This window comes from Artemia franciscana, chromosome 19 (genome assembly GCF_032884065.1).
Source record: "Artemia franciscana chromosome 19, ASM3288406v1, whole genome shotgun sequence".
In the NCBI taxonomy this organism is placed as follows: domain Eukaryota; kingdom Metazoa; phylum Arthropoda; class Branchiopoda; order Anostraca; family Artemiidae; genus Artemia; species Artemia franciscana.
This window is the reverse complement of record NC_088881.1, coordinates 10140258-10153850: the sequence shown is the minus strand read 5'-3', so window position 1 is coordinate 10153850 and position 13593 is coordinate 10140258. Positions and strand designations below refer to the sequence as shown.

General features: G+C 33.4%; 1 protein-coding gene across 2 annotated transcripts in view; it reads right to left on the bottom strand.

Annotated features, from left to right (window-relative positions):
- LOC136039275 (uncharacterized) overlaps window positions 1-13593 on the bottom strand; it is a gene marked incomplete at its 3' end in the record, with an annotated part of 105845 nt that overhangs the window by 55729 nt on the left and 36523 nt on the right.

Below are 13593 nucleotides of genomic sequence, written 5' to 3'. Positions count from 1 at the left end.
TAGGCTTAATGTACGGAAAATAAAATGAAATATTGAGGAAATCATTGTAATCTTGAGATTTGGGAGGAATGGTGTTGGCTATACTAATGATAACATAACATATACTAACATATACTAATATGTTTATACATATATAAACACTATACTGCACTTAATATAGAAAAATATCACTTTTGATAGTTCAAAATTATATCCCCAGAAATGCAATTGGGCTTGGCTTCCTCCTGGGATAATTTTAGAGAGGATATGTTTTAGCTTGGGGTGTTTCAAATACTTTTCTTCCCTTGCAGTGCCCTTTTTATGTAGCTAAAAAGATTGTAAACAAATAAATAAATAAATAATAATTTGAACCTAAATAAATGTAACTAAATATGTACCTAAGTAAATAAATATCGTTTTCACACTTTTTCGCAGCATTGTGCGAGTAATGTTTAAGCTATTTTTTATATCAATTTTTATTGAGATAACCTAAGCAGTTTCAGCTTCAAAAAAAGCTTCAAGGTTTTTAAACCATATTCACCAAAAAAAAAAAAAAAAAAAGAAGTTAAGCTGATGCACAGTACCCCAACATATACGATAATTGGGGTTTCATTTTAAGTTTTAACGTTTCTCTTTGCTCCCATGAAATAATAAAAATGTTCGTTTTTAAACTTAAAAATTTTAAAGCATTCGTCAGATAATTAGAAATGAGAAGTTTTCAGTAGACATGATGACCTTGGAAAGTGCCCCCAATGTCTTCATGTGCTTGTAAGGAATACTATTATTATTTAATTTAGCGTAAAACCGCATTACTATAATCTACAACACGTTGCATTTTGGATTTCTAATAGACAAAGCACGATTATCAGTATTTAGGCAGGGTTCCGATGGTCAGTTCATTTTCAGTATTCGCACAATTTTTTTTTCAAAATTGTGACATCAAAAAGAAGAATACTGTTAAGTACTTTTCGTTGGAACTAATAATTTTTTACGTAAAAGTAGCTTTTGCTTCAAAGTTTTTTATTGTTGCACCTTTCTTTAGTTATCCTTTGTCAGTTTAGAACAATTTCTCTATGAGAGTCCGTATTCCTGAATCAGCTTTAGATGGCAATTCCGCCTCAAATGACAATGTTTTTTTAACATGTTTTTATATTTCTGGTAACTATAGGCTAAAGCTCGCTCTTTACTAGATTGCGATTGGTGCCACAGCCATAAGGGTTTTGAAGATTTGATTCACATTAGTTGTTATGTTTGAAACTTTATTATCACCTTTGAAGTACTGAAATGTTATGAAATCTTAAAAAAATTAAATGAAACGATAAAGGAATAAAATGGAAATAAATATTACGCTTTTATTCGTTAAGCGGAAACTTACCCTGTAATATATATCTTAAAATAATGGCAAAAACAATCGAGAATTCTGTTTTCGATACAAAAGATATTGATTTGCAGTTCTTGGTAGTAGCAAACAATAAATAAAAAAAGAAAAGAAACGCAAGTGAAAATTCAGCAAAAAAAGCTAAATACCTATGACACAAAAAAAGCTGTAGTTTTTCTTGCAAAGTAAGGTTGTTTGCCTATGTATTTATACTTTCTAACCTGGCAACACTGAAGAAAATGTCATGCTGTCATAAAAACTTTATAATTTTGAAAAAGCTTAGAAAGCAACTGCCTTCCTTCCTGTTTGATCAAAAACAAGATGGATAAAAAGGAACAAAAATATTCTGTATTCCAAATTTGGGATCTTAGGGGTTTTATTTAATTATTGTACTGAGAGTTTTTTTTTAAGATTGCTTCAAGTTACAATCCCTGTGTCTTATATTTTTTTCTATTTTATTCTAGTTTACATCTATATCTGTTTTTATAAAAACTAACGTATATAAACCCATGATCAAACAACAAAGTGTAAAAAAAAATTACCAGCCGTTAAATTTTTCAGGATTCAAGATTTTTTTTCTTCCATTGCAGGTGACAGCCATAAATTTCACTAGTGTTCAACAAAGTTGTGCAATAATGAGATTGCCCCAGGCTAAACTTATTTTAGAGCCATTATTAAGCCCAATGCGTCAAATGAAGGGCTTTCCGCCAAAATTACTCCGTGATTTAATGTCCACTCAAATATCTTAAATCAATCAGTTGACGTTCGCCAAGCTGGCATTCAAACCGACGACTCGGACTCTTTTGAAGACCATTTTTTGCACGTTGATTCCACAAATATTACAGTGGCTGGTGACTGACCGAGAAATTTTTGACTTTTTAAAATTCTGTGTCAAATTCGTGCTTAATTTTAGGCGTTGCTCGATAAATCATCATGGGCCAAACGAAAAGCAATCATCCCCGAATGGAATGGCAGGAATAGGTCATAAGAAACTTCTTGGGAGGGTGAAAAGAGGGGGGGTGGCTTTAAATAGATTGGGATGTAGGAGTAGCGCAAGTGAATATGTTGGTCTCGGGTGGAGTGGTGCTGCAGTGACTTGTTAGTAGTAATAGTAGTATTCCAGCTTTTTCATGTCTAGTTTTTGAGAGGGTTTGGCTCTTTCTTACTTATTTTTATCTAACTATAAGTTGTTAACGCACATAGGACCTCAGGGCAAAAATTTTTTTTTTTCGCTTATTTCTCACCCGTTTCTGTGTTTTTAATTTGGAACCCAAAATAACCATAACTGCATAACTGCGATTGAGTTTCTCAGTTTTCCAACGTTCTTAAGACATATATAGATACTTATTATTCCTCTTAACCAATTAACACGTTCAGTTGTAATTTTCACCGTCCTTGGTAAATTTATTATAAATAACTCCCAGCCAATCATCTTCAATTCTTTAAGTAATCCAGTGGCGATATATAAGTTAAGTGATGATTCCAACTTATATATCACCAACTTATAATTAGTCATAATAAGTTGTGATTCACCAACTTAAAATAAGCCGATAATTCAAACTCATAAATAATTAAGTCCATCATTAAATTATAACTGTTAAAATTCAATCATTGATAATGCGTTGATTCCTGAAAATCAACTACACTTTAAAAGAAAAGGTTTACCTTTTTAAGCTTTCTGGTATCATATATTTTAGATTTTTTGCTAATTTTTAACCCTTGTTTCTTTTTTTTATTTGGAACCAAAAACAACCAGAAACCGCATAACTGCGACTAAATTCCGGCGTTTTCCTAATTCCTTAAGATTAGATTCCTTATTAAGATTAAGATTAGATTAATTCTTTTAGATTCCTTAAGATATGTACGCTTATGTCTCCATCTAACCAACTAAGGTATCTTATTAAGATTAAGATAATCTTCTTAAGATTCTTAATCTTCTTATGATTAATCTTCTTAATCTTCTTAAGATTCAGAGAAGATTAATTCCTTTGGATTCCTTAAGATAGGAACGCTTATATCTCCAACTAACCAACTAAGGCATCTTGTTAAGATTAAGATAATCTTCTTAAGATTTTTAATCTTCTAAAGATTATTCTTCTTAATCTTCTTAAGATTGAGATAAGATTAATTCCTTTAGATTCCTTAAGATAGGAACGCTTATGTCTCCAACTAACCAACTAAGGCACCTTCTTAAGATTAAGATAATCTTCTTAAGATTCTTAATCTTCTTATGATTAATCTTCTTAATCTTCTTAAGATTGAGATAAGATTAATTCCTTTAGATTCCTTAAGATAGGAACGCTTATATCTCCAACTAACCAACTAAGGCATTCAAATATTATTTTCACTGTCCTTGTTACTCCTTCAGCTTCTTAAATTAACCAACTTCTTCGTCAATCTTCAGCTCTCAAATAATCAATTAGTTGTATACAAATTTGCATCTAGATTGATGGATGATACATGGATGTTTAAGTTTCCTCTTAATCAATTAAGACACTCAAATATCATTTCACTATCCTTGGTAATTTCAGTATAAATAACTCCCAGACAATCACAAATGTTCAACCCTTAAAACAACCCAGTGGCGATATACATTACTCCTAGACAATCACAAATTTTCAACCCTTAAAGCAACCCAATGGCGATATAAACAGTTCGTGGTAACGAACTGTAGTAAGGAGCGACCCGGCTCAATAGAAACCAAAACTCTAAAAAATAGAATTTTGATACCAATAGCTACATCAAAAGAATCGCATTTTAATTCTGATTTTAAATATATGAGTTTCATAAAGTTTAGTCTTACTCATCAAAAGTTACGAGCCTGAAAAAATTTGCGTTATTTTAGAAAATAGGGAGAAACACCCCCTAAAAGTCATATAATCTTAACGAAAATTACACCATCAGATTCATTGTATCAGATAACCCTTCTGTAGAAGTTTCAAGCTTCTATCTACAAAAATGTAGAATTATGTATTTTTTGCCAGAAGGCAGATCACGGATGCGTGTTTATTTATTTTTATTTATTTTTTTTTTTTAGGGGTGATCGTATCGACCCAGTTGTCCTAGAATGTTGCGAGAGGGCTCATTCTAACGGAAATGAAGAGAACTAGTGCCCTTTTTACGTGACCCAATTAAAGCAACCCAATGGCGATATCAAACAGTTCGTGGTAACGAACTGTAGTAAGGAGCGACCCGGCTCAATAGAAACCAAAACTCTAAAAAATGGAATTTTGATACCAATAGCTACATCAAAAGAATCGCATTTTAATTCTGATTTTAAACATACGAGTTTCATCAAGTTTAGTCTTACTCATCAAAAGTTACGAGCCTGAAAAAATTTGCGTTATTTTAGAAAATAGGGAGAAACACCCCCTAAAAGTCATAGAATCTTAACGAAAATTACACCAGCAGATTCAGCGTATCAGATAACCCTACCGTAGAAGTTTCAAGCTCCTATCTACAAAAATGTGGAATTTTGTATTTTTTGCCAGAAGGCAGATCACGGATGCGTGTTTATTTATTTATTTTTTAATTTTTTTTTAGGGGTGATCGTATCGACCCACTTGTCCTAGAATGTTGCGAGAGGGGTCATTCTAACGGAAATGAAGATTTCTAGTGCCCTTTTTGCTTGACCAAAAAAATTGGAGGGCGCCTAGGCCCCCTCCCGCGCTAATTATATTCCCAAAGTCAACGGATCAAAATTCTGAGATAGCCATTTTATTCAACGTAGTCAAAAAATCTTATAACTATGTCTTTGGAGACGACTTACTCCTCCACAGTCCCCGTGGGAGGGGCTACAAGTTAAAAACTTTGACCAGTGCTTTACATATAGTAATGGTTATTGGGAAGTGTACAAGCGTTTTCGGGAGGATTTTTTGGTTGGTGGGAGGGGTTGAGAAGAGGGGGATATACTGGGAGAACTTTCCATCGAGGAATTTATCATGGGGGAAGAAAATTTCCATGAAGGGAGCGCAGGATTTACTAGCATTATTTAAAGAAAAACAATGAAAAAATAAATATGACAAAGTTTTTTTCAGCTGGAAGTAAGGAGCAGCATTAAAACATAAAACGAACAGAAATCATTACCCATATGAGAGACTCACTTCCTCCCAATACCTCGCTCTTTACGCTAAAGTATTTTTAGTAATGTCAACTATTTATTCTACGGCTTTTGTGATTCAGGGGTCATGAATTGGGACAAAATTTAAGATTTGGTGTAAAGAGAGAGGTACTGACGAGGGGGCGAACCCTCTCATATGTGTAATAAAAACATGACAATAAAAAATTCTTTGCGTAAGCTAATTTATAAGTTACGTATATCTTTTACTAATAAAAAGATTCGTAAAAAAATTAAAAGTTCTAGTTGCCTTTTTTATTAACCAAAAAATTGGAGGGCAACTAGGCTTCCTTCCCGCTCTTTTTCTCAAAATCATACGATCAAAATTGTGAGAATGCCATTTAGCCAAAAAAAAAAAAAAAAATATGCAAATTCCTCTGCGGAGAGCCAAAATCAAAACATGTATTGATTCAAAAACATTCAGAAATTAAATAAAAAAAAAGTTTTTTCAACTGAAAGTAAGGAGCGACATAAAAACTTAAAACGAACAGAAATTACTTCGCATATGAAAGGGGCTGCTTCCTCATCAACGCCCCGCTCTTTACGCTAAAGTTTTTTACTGTTTTAAGCGTAAAGTTGAACTTTACCGTAAAGAGCGGGGCGTTGATGAGGAAGCAGCCCCTTTCATATACGAAGTAATTTCTGTTCGTTTTCAGTTTTAATGTCGCTCCTTACTTTCAGTTGAAAAAACTTGTTTTTTTTTTTATTTAATACAAGCTTGAATCATCAGTGGCAATTCTTAGGTTGATTAAATAAAAAAAAAACTAGTTTTTTAACTGAAAGTAAGGAGTGACATTAAGACTTAAAACGAACAGAAATTACTCCGTATATGAAAGGGGCTGTTCCCTTCTCAACGCCCCGCTCTTTCCGCTAAAGTATGACTCTTTCTCTCAATTCTACTTTAGGTTACAGTAAACAACTTTAGTCAGTCCCCTTCATACACGGAGTATTTCTGTTCGTTTTAAGTCTTAATGTCGCTCCTTACTTTCAGTTAAAAAAAACTAGTTTTTTTATTTAATTTTTGAACGTTTATGAATTAATGCATATTTGATTTTGGCTCTCCGCACATAAACTATTAAAGTGAAATTTACAAATTAATTCTTTTTTTTTGTCTAAATGGCTCTCTCTTAGTTTTGATCAGACGATTTTGAGAAAAAAGGGGTGAGGAGGAGGCCTAGTTACCCACCGATTTTTTGTCAAACAGTTCGTGGTAACGAACTGTAGTAAGGAGCGACCCGGCTCAATAGTAACCAAAACTCTAAAAAATTGAATTTTGATATCAATAGCTACATCAAAAGAATTGCATTTTAATGCTGATTTTAAATATATAAGTTTCATCAAGTTTAGTCTTACCCATCAAAAGTTACGAGCCTGAGAATATTTGCCATCAGATTCAGCGTATCAGAGAACCTTACTGTAGACGTTTCAAGCTCCTATCTACAAAAATATGGAATTTTGTATTTTTTGCCAGAAGACATATCACGGGTGCGTGTTTATTTTTTTATTATTTTTTTTTTCAGGGGTCATTGTATCGACCAAGTGGTCCTAGAATGTCGCAAGAGGGCTCATTCTAACGGAAATAAAAAGTTCTAGTGCCCTTTATAAGTGAACAAAAAATTGGAGGGCATCTAGGCCCCCTCCCACGCTCATTTTTTCCCAGAGTCAACGGATAAAAATTTTGAGATAGCCATTTTGTTCAGCATAGTCCAAAACCATAATAACTATGTCTCTGGGGATGACTTACTCCCCCACAATCCCTGGGGGAGGGGCTGCAAGTTACAAACTTTGACCAGTGTTTACATATAGTAATGGTTATTGGGAAGTGTACAGACGTTTTCAGGGGGATTTTATTTTGTTTGGGGGTTGGGCTGAGGAGAGGGGGCTATGTTGGAGGATCTTTCCTTGAAGGAATCTGTCATGGGGGAAAAGAAATTCAATGAAAAGGGCGCAGGAATCCTCTAGCATTACTATAAGAAAACAATGAAAAATAAACATGAAAACGGTTTTTCAAATGAAAGGAAGAAGTAGCATTGAAACTTAAAACGAACAGAGATTATTACGCATATGAGGGGTTCTAAAAATACTTTATCATAAAGAGCGAGGTATTTAGGAGGAGATAAATACTTTGCTCTTTATACTAAAGTATTTTAGTAATTTCAACTATTTATTCCACGGCCATTCTGATTCAGGGGTCATTCTTAAAGAATTGGGACAAAACTTACGATTTTGTGTAAAGAGCGAGGTATTAACGAGGGTACAAATCACCTCGTATACATAATAAAAATATAAGGTTATGAAAGTTTGTTACGTATGTTAATTCTTAAATTACGTATATTTTTTACTAATAAAAACGTTCGTTAAAAATTAAAAGCTCTAGTTACCTTTTTAAGTAACCAAAAATTGGAGGGCAACCAGGCCTCCTTCTCCACCCCTTATTTCTCAATATCGTCTGATCAAAAATAAGAGAAAGCCATTTAGCCAAAAAAAGAATTAATATACAAATTTCATTTTAATTATTTATGTACGGAGAGCCAAAACCAAACATGCATTAATTCAAAAACGTTCAGAAATTAAATGAAAAAAACAACTAATTTTTTTAGCTGAAAGTAAGGAGCGACATTAAAACTTAAAACAAACAGAAATTACTCCGTATATGAAATGGGTTGTCCCCTCCGCAATCCCTCGCTCTTTACGCTAAAGTTTGACTCTTTGCCACAGTTCTACTTTTTAAAACAATTAAAAGCTTTAGCGTAAAGAGCGAGGGATTACGGAGAGGACAACCCATTTCATATACGGAGTAATTTCTGTTACTTTTAAGTTTTAATGTTATTCCTTACTTTCAGCCAAAAAGTTAGTTTTTTTTATTTAATTACATGAAAAGGCAACTAGAACTTTTCATTTTTAACCAACTTTCTTATTAGTAAAAAGTATGTAACTGTAAAAAATATTTATTAGTAAAAAATTTGTTTACATATTCAGTTGAATATGTAAAAAATATTCAACTAAAGGTACTATTACTTTCAGTTGAAAAAACTTTTTCATATTTATTTTATCATTATTTTTTTTATGATAATGCTAGAAAATCCTTCATTGAATTTCTCTTCCCCCGTGACATATTCTTCAAAGGAAAGATCCTCCCACATAGTCTCCTCCCCTCAACCCCTCATCCAAACCAAAATAATCCCCCCTGAAAAACCTCTGTACATTTCCCAATAACCATTACTGTATGTAAACACCAATCAAAGTTTGTAACTCGCATCCCCTCCCCTGGAGACTATGGGGGGTAAGTCATCCCAAAGACATAGTTCTTATGGTTTTCGACTATGTTGAACAAAATGGCTATCTCAAAATTTTCACCTGTTGACTTTGGGGAAAAAAGAGCGTGGGAGGGGGCCTAGGTGCCCTCCAAGTTTTTTGGTCACTTAAAAAGGGCACTAGAACTTTTCGTTTCCGTAAGAATGAGCCCTCTTGCGACATTCTAGGACCACTTGGTCGATACAATTACCCCTGGGGAAAAGAAAAAAAAACAAATAAACACGCACTCGTGTTTACTGGCAAAAAATCTAGCAAAAAATACGAAGTTCCACATTTTTGTAGATAGGACCTTAAGACTCTTACAGTAGGGTTCTCTGAAAGGCTGAATTCGATGGTGGGATTTTTGTTAAGATTCTATGACTTTTAGGGGGTGTTTCCCCCTATTTTCCAAAATAAGGCAAAATTTCTCAGGCTCGTAACTTTTGATGACAAAGACTAAATTTGATGGAACTTATATATTTAAAATAAGAATAAAAATCCGATTCTTTTGATGTATCTTTTAGTATCAAAATTCCGTTTTTTAGAGTTTCGTTTACTATTGAGCCGGGTCGCTCCTTACTACAGCCACGAGCTAATTGATGGATGACGTTGTTGCGGAATATATTTTTTTTTCTCTTTCGGGTTAGGTTTTAATTTTTGAAGTTACTATTGCGCTGAAGTTGACGGAACTGTTAAAATACAGTTGTTAAATTGCTAAATTGCTAATTGTTAAATTGTTTTAATGACAGAAGCATAAAGTTAAGAAGAGTTATGTCCAAAACAAAAGGCATTTTTTGCAACTTCAAAAAGATATCTGAGCATAGCAACTTCGTTTCATGGTTGTCAATTGGCTGTTTCTGGGTGTATCCATCTATATCTCCTAACAAGAACCACAGTAATTTCCTGACCAGGTAGTTTCATGTTTTGAGGTGAGTTTAAGATTTTGCATCGAGTCCCTAGTAAATAAAAGTGTTTCAATCAATTAAAATTTTTCCATACGTAAACACTAATAGACCTATTTTAGAATTATTTAAGGTGATTTAGGAGAACAGTAGTCAATTTATTTTTTAATTACTCCAAAAAGCATTTAAATATGTATCTAAATGCTTAAACGACATTGTTGGGATTTTTTTTTTTACAGAAATGGCTCTGGCTTCCTATTTCCTGTGGCTTCCTGGCTTCCTGTGGCCACACTTTCAAAAATATTTTTTCACTTGTAACGATAAAAATCCTGTAATCTAGCATTGATTGAAGTAAAAAATTCCATAAGAATAAAGTAGATCTAGATTATCTTAGGAGATTTTTTCAGGTTTAGTTGCCCCGTTCATTTAAAGGCTGTAGACCTAATGACAACTTTTGTTTTTAATACGGCACCTCAAAAGACAAACACGCAGCCGTTTTGGTGATGCTTAAAAATGAATGTAATCACCAAATATTAGATGGCGTTGACAACTTAGCTCAAACTTCCCCTCTTATAAATTTTCCTTATTTGTATGTTTTTTTTTTATATTGGCAGTTGAACGCGTATTTAGGAATTTTGTACTGGGGCGTGCGATAATATTAATATTAGATAAAATTAATTTAGATAAAAGTTAATTTGGCATTTTTTCAATTAAAATAAGAAAAAGGCAGTATCCTCTTATCCTGTTTTTATTTTTTTTTACTCTTTTTCAGAGTAAATTAGTCAACCTGGCCAAATATTGGCACCTTTGTCATATTACCCCCCCCCAGGATTTTGTTCATTGGCGACCTTGTCAAATTGGGCCTCCCACAATATCTTGGTATGGATCCCCTCCTGGATTCAATTTTGGACTGTCTTATATTAAATAAAAGGATTTACATTTCGACATTGACTACCCACTTTGAAAACTACTTTTTTCATTCCGCTTACTGCTTGAAATACGGTACATCAAATGGGTACCCAAAACTAACTGCAGGCAATACCCCTAGAAGGAATCTAAAAGATCCTCCTCTAACTTATAACAAGGATTATAACTTCTGCATTGACTACCACCTTTAAAAACTACATTTTTTGTATGGCTTACTGCTTGAAATACGGTCCATCAAATGGGTACCCAAAACTGTCTGCAGGCGATACCTCTGTAAAATATCTGAAGAATCCTCCTCCAACTTACAGAAAGGGTTTACTCTTCTATATTGACAACCCAATTTAAAAACTATATTTTTCGTTCGGCTTACTGCTTAAAATACGGTCCATCAATTAGGTACCCATCAATGGCTTTCATATCTACTTTTCTACTACATATCTACTATCTTCTTATCTGCTATCTTCATGTCTGCTGCTTTCATATCTACAGCGACATAAAGAATTAAATTTTCCATCTTTTTGTGTACACCGATAAGATTTATGAACAGTATTAAAAGCCATTTTGAAAGCCTTTAAATGAACAGAAATTATTGCATTTATGAAAATTCTATGGATTCAGAAAACCTCCAAAAATCTAACCATCTTGCTGACATCTTGTCTAAAACACTGATATCATCTGCATTATTTAGACCTAGGAGGGTTCTGCCTAGTTAGTTACAGGACAAGTTAGGACAAGATCCATTTATATAGTCCATATAAACAAGAATACGACACAACCCTCCTTCAGTTCTGATTCCATACGAGCCAACTACAAACCACAAGTCCTATCTTAAGCACAGACATGTTGTTCTTGTGCATTGCACTAACCAGTCTATTACGCTTATTCGGTATAACATACAAGAAATGAAGCTTCATTAAAGCTTTTCTATTCTTTGAACAGAAAGTCAGTTCAACGTATAGAAAAATAAGGACAAAACGGGTTTGATAATTTTGGAAGCACTGAATTGTCAATCTAAGTGTGAAAGTTTGGCAACACATTACCTCCCCTTCTCTAAGCCGAACAATTCTTCTCTTAAAGCACTAGCTAGAGCATCTAATAAAAAAAAATCTCATGAGTTTTATGACACTAGGAAATTTGCCATTTACAAAATATAAGATGGCACCTTCTTAAATGCTACACTTACACTTATTATCTTTAAAGTTGTTGAACTAGAGGTTTCCTAGACTCACCAGATACTTTCATTTATATCAAAAATCATATTCATGCTAATTTTGTTCATCTTTCTAACCAATTTCTTTAAAATTTCTAAACCTTTATAATTTCTTTTCCTATCCAGGGGAATAATTAGAGATTCAGGGATTGCTTTTACCAAATTATCACGTTTTCATGAAATATCTCAAGCTTTTTTTTTCAAATTTCTCTTTCTTGTTTCTTATGAATTTAGTTGGATTTGCGAAATTTTCCATCATTCAATCTGTAAGAAAATATTCCTTTTGAGCACCAGCCGAAAAAGCTTTTAAAGAAAATTGAACTTGTCACAGAGAGAGAAAGTTTCAAATAATGATCTACTGCTTAACAAGAAAATCCCTGCTGTCATATTACCTTCGTTTCTCAAGTTTTTCAAATGCTGATTCGGACATAAAGATATTGTTTGTAGCTTCAATTTAATTCCTTTTTCTTCCTTTGTATTGTTGAATTCACTGAAATTTCTTTCTTCTGACCTTTGTCTGTAGTTTTTTAGTTTCATACTTCTTTAGAGTATTAGTAGTTGTACCTGCGGCACTTGTTTAGTTGCAGTTTTGTTTAGCTCCTGTTGTGCCTCACAGCTAGAGGTCGAACGAAGACTTTCAGAAAAAGCTTTTTTCTTTGGAGGAAGGGGATTGGTTAATTTTGTTTTTATGTTGGGGTTAGGGCAGAATATTTTGTCCTTCATCCCTCTTAAAAGAGTATATGCTGCGTTTCTTTTTCTTTCTTAGTCCAAATAACGAATCAAAAATTCCAACAAACAATCAATCAAAGTAAACGTGCCTCCAAATGTCACAAAACCTAGCTACCAACAACCCAATAATTTTAATAAGGAATCATTTATATTTTTAATTAAACATTACATTTTACAACAGTAAATAATGACTTAATGAGTAAGATTTTTTCCTGAACTTGTATTTAAGAATAGTACTAGGTTCACTGTAAAAAAATTACGATTTAATGACATATTGTAGACCAGCGGCGGCACGTCTGGGGGAGGGAAGACACCCCCAACGGTTTCAGCCAGTTGATAACAAAAATTTAAGTCTGTAAAACATGGATCGCCATTATTTTACCGGATTTTTTTTTTTCGTTTTTTTTGCTAAGGAAATCGGGTAAATGGGAATATATGACGTAAAAAACAGTCCGTGAAAACGAAAACAATTAAGCAATTTTAGTAGCAATATCAACTATATCAGTCGTTAAAAATGGACAGCCACTCGATAAAATCCATTTCCCCCTACCCCACCAAACATTTTGGTTAGTGACACCTCTGAGGATGACAAACTCTTCTGAGTCAGTCGTGAAGTGATTAATCTAGAACCCTTTTTATTTTTTTTTTATTTATCTAGAAGCTTTTTGATCATGATTTATGTAGTCTACGCCTACTAGTTTGTTTGTTTTAGGTTTTACTTTATTTCACTGAGGACGGTTATTGGCCATTTAGCTGGAATATCCGCAAAAGGTCTACTTTCATCAGCAAAAATCCCCCTTCTAATTAACTTGTTGTTTTGTTTTATTGCTCTTTTGTTTCAATTTTTTATTCTGTTATTTTTCAGTTTGTTTACTATTTTATTGACTATTTTATCAGACTAACAGCACTTCTTGAGAGCAAAGGTCTTTGCGTTGATCTACAGTTTGTTGCTACTGCCAGGTTAGATCTTCGGCTCCTGTATTTCCATGCCAAGGTCAAACCCACTGCGCCACTAAAGACTATTTAATTTACAATATATTTATGACTGATCTAAATA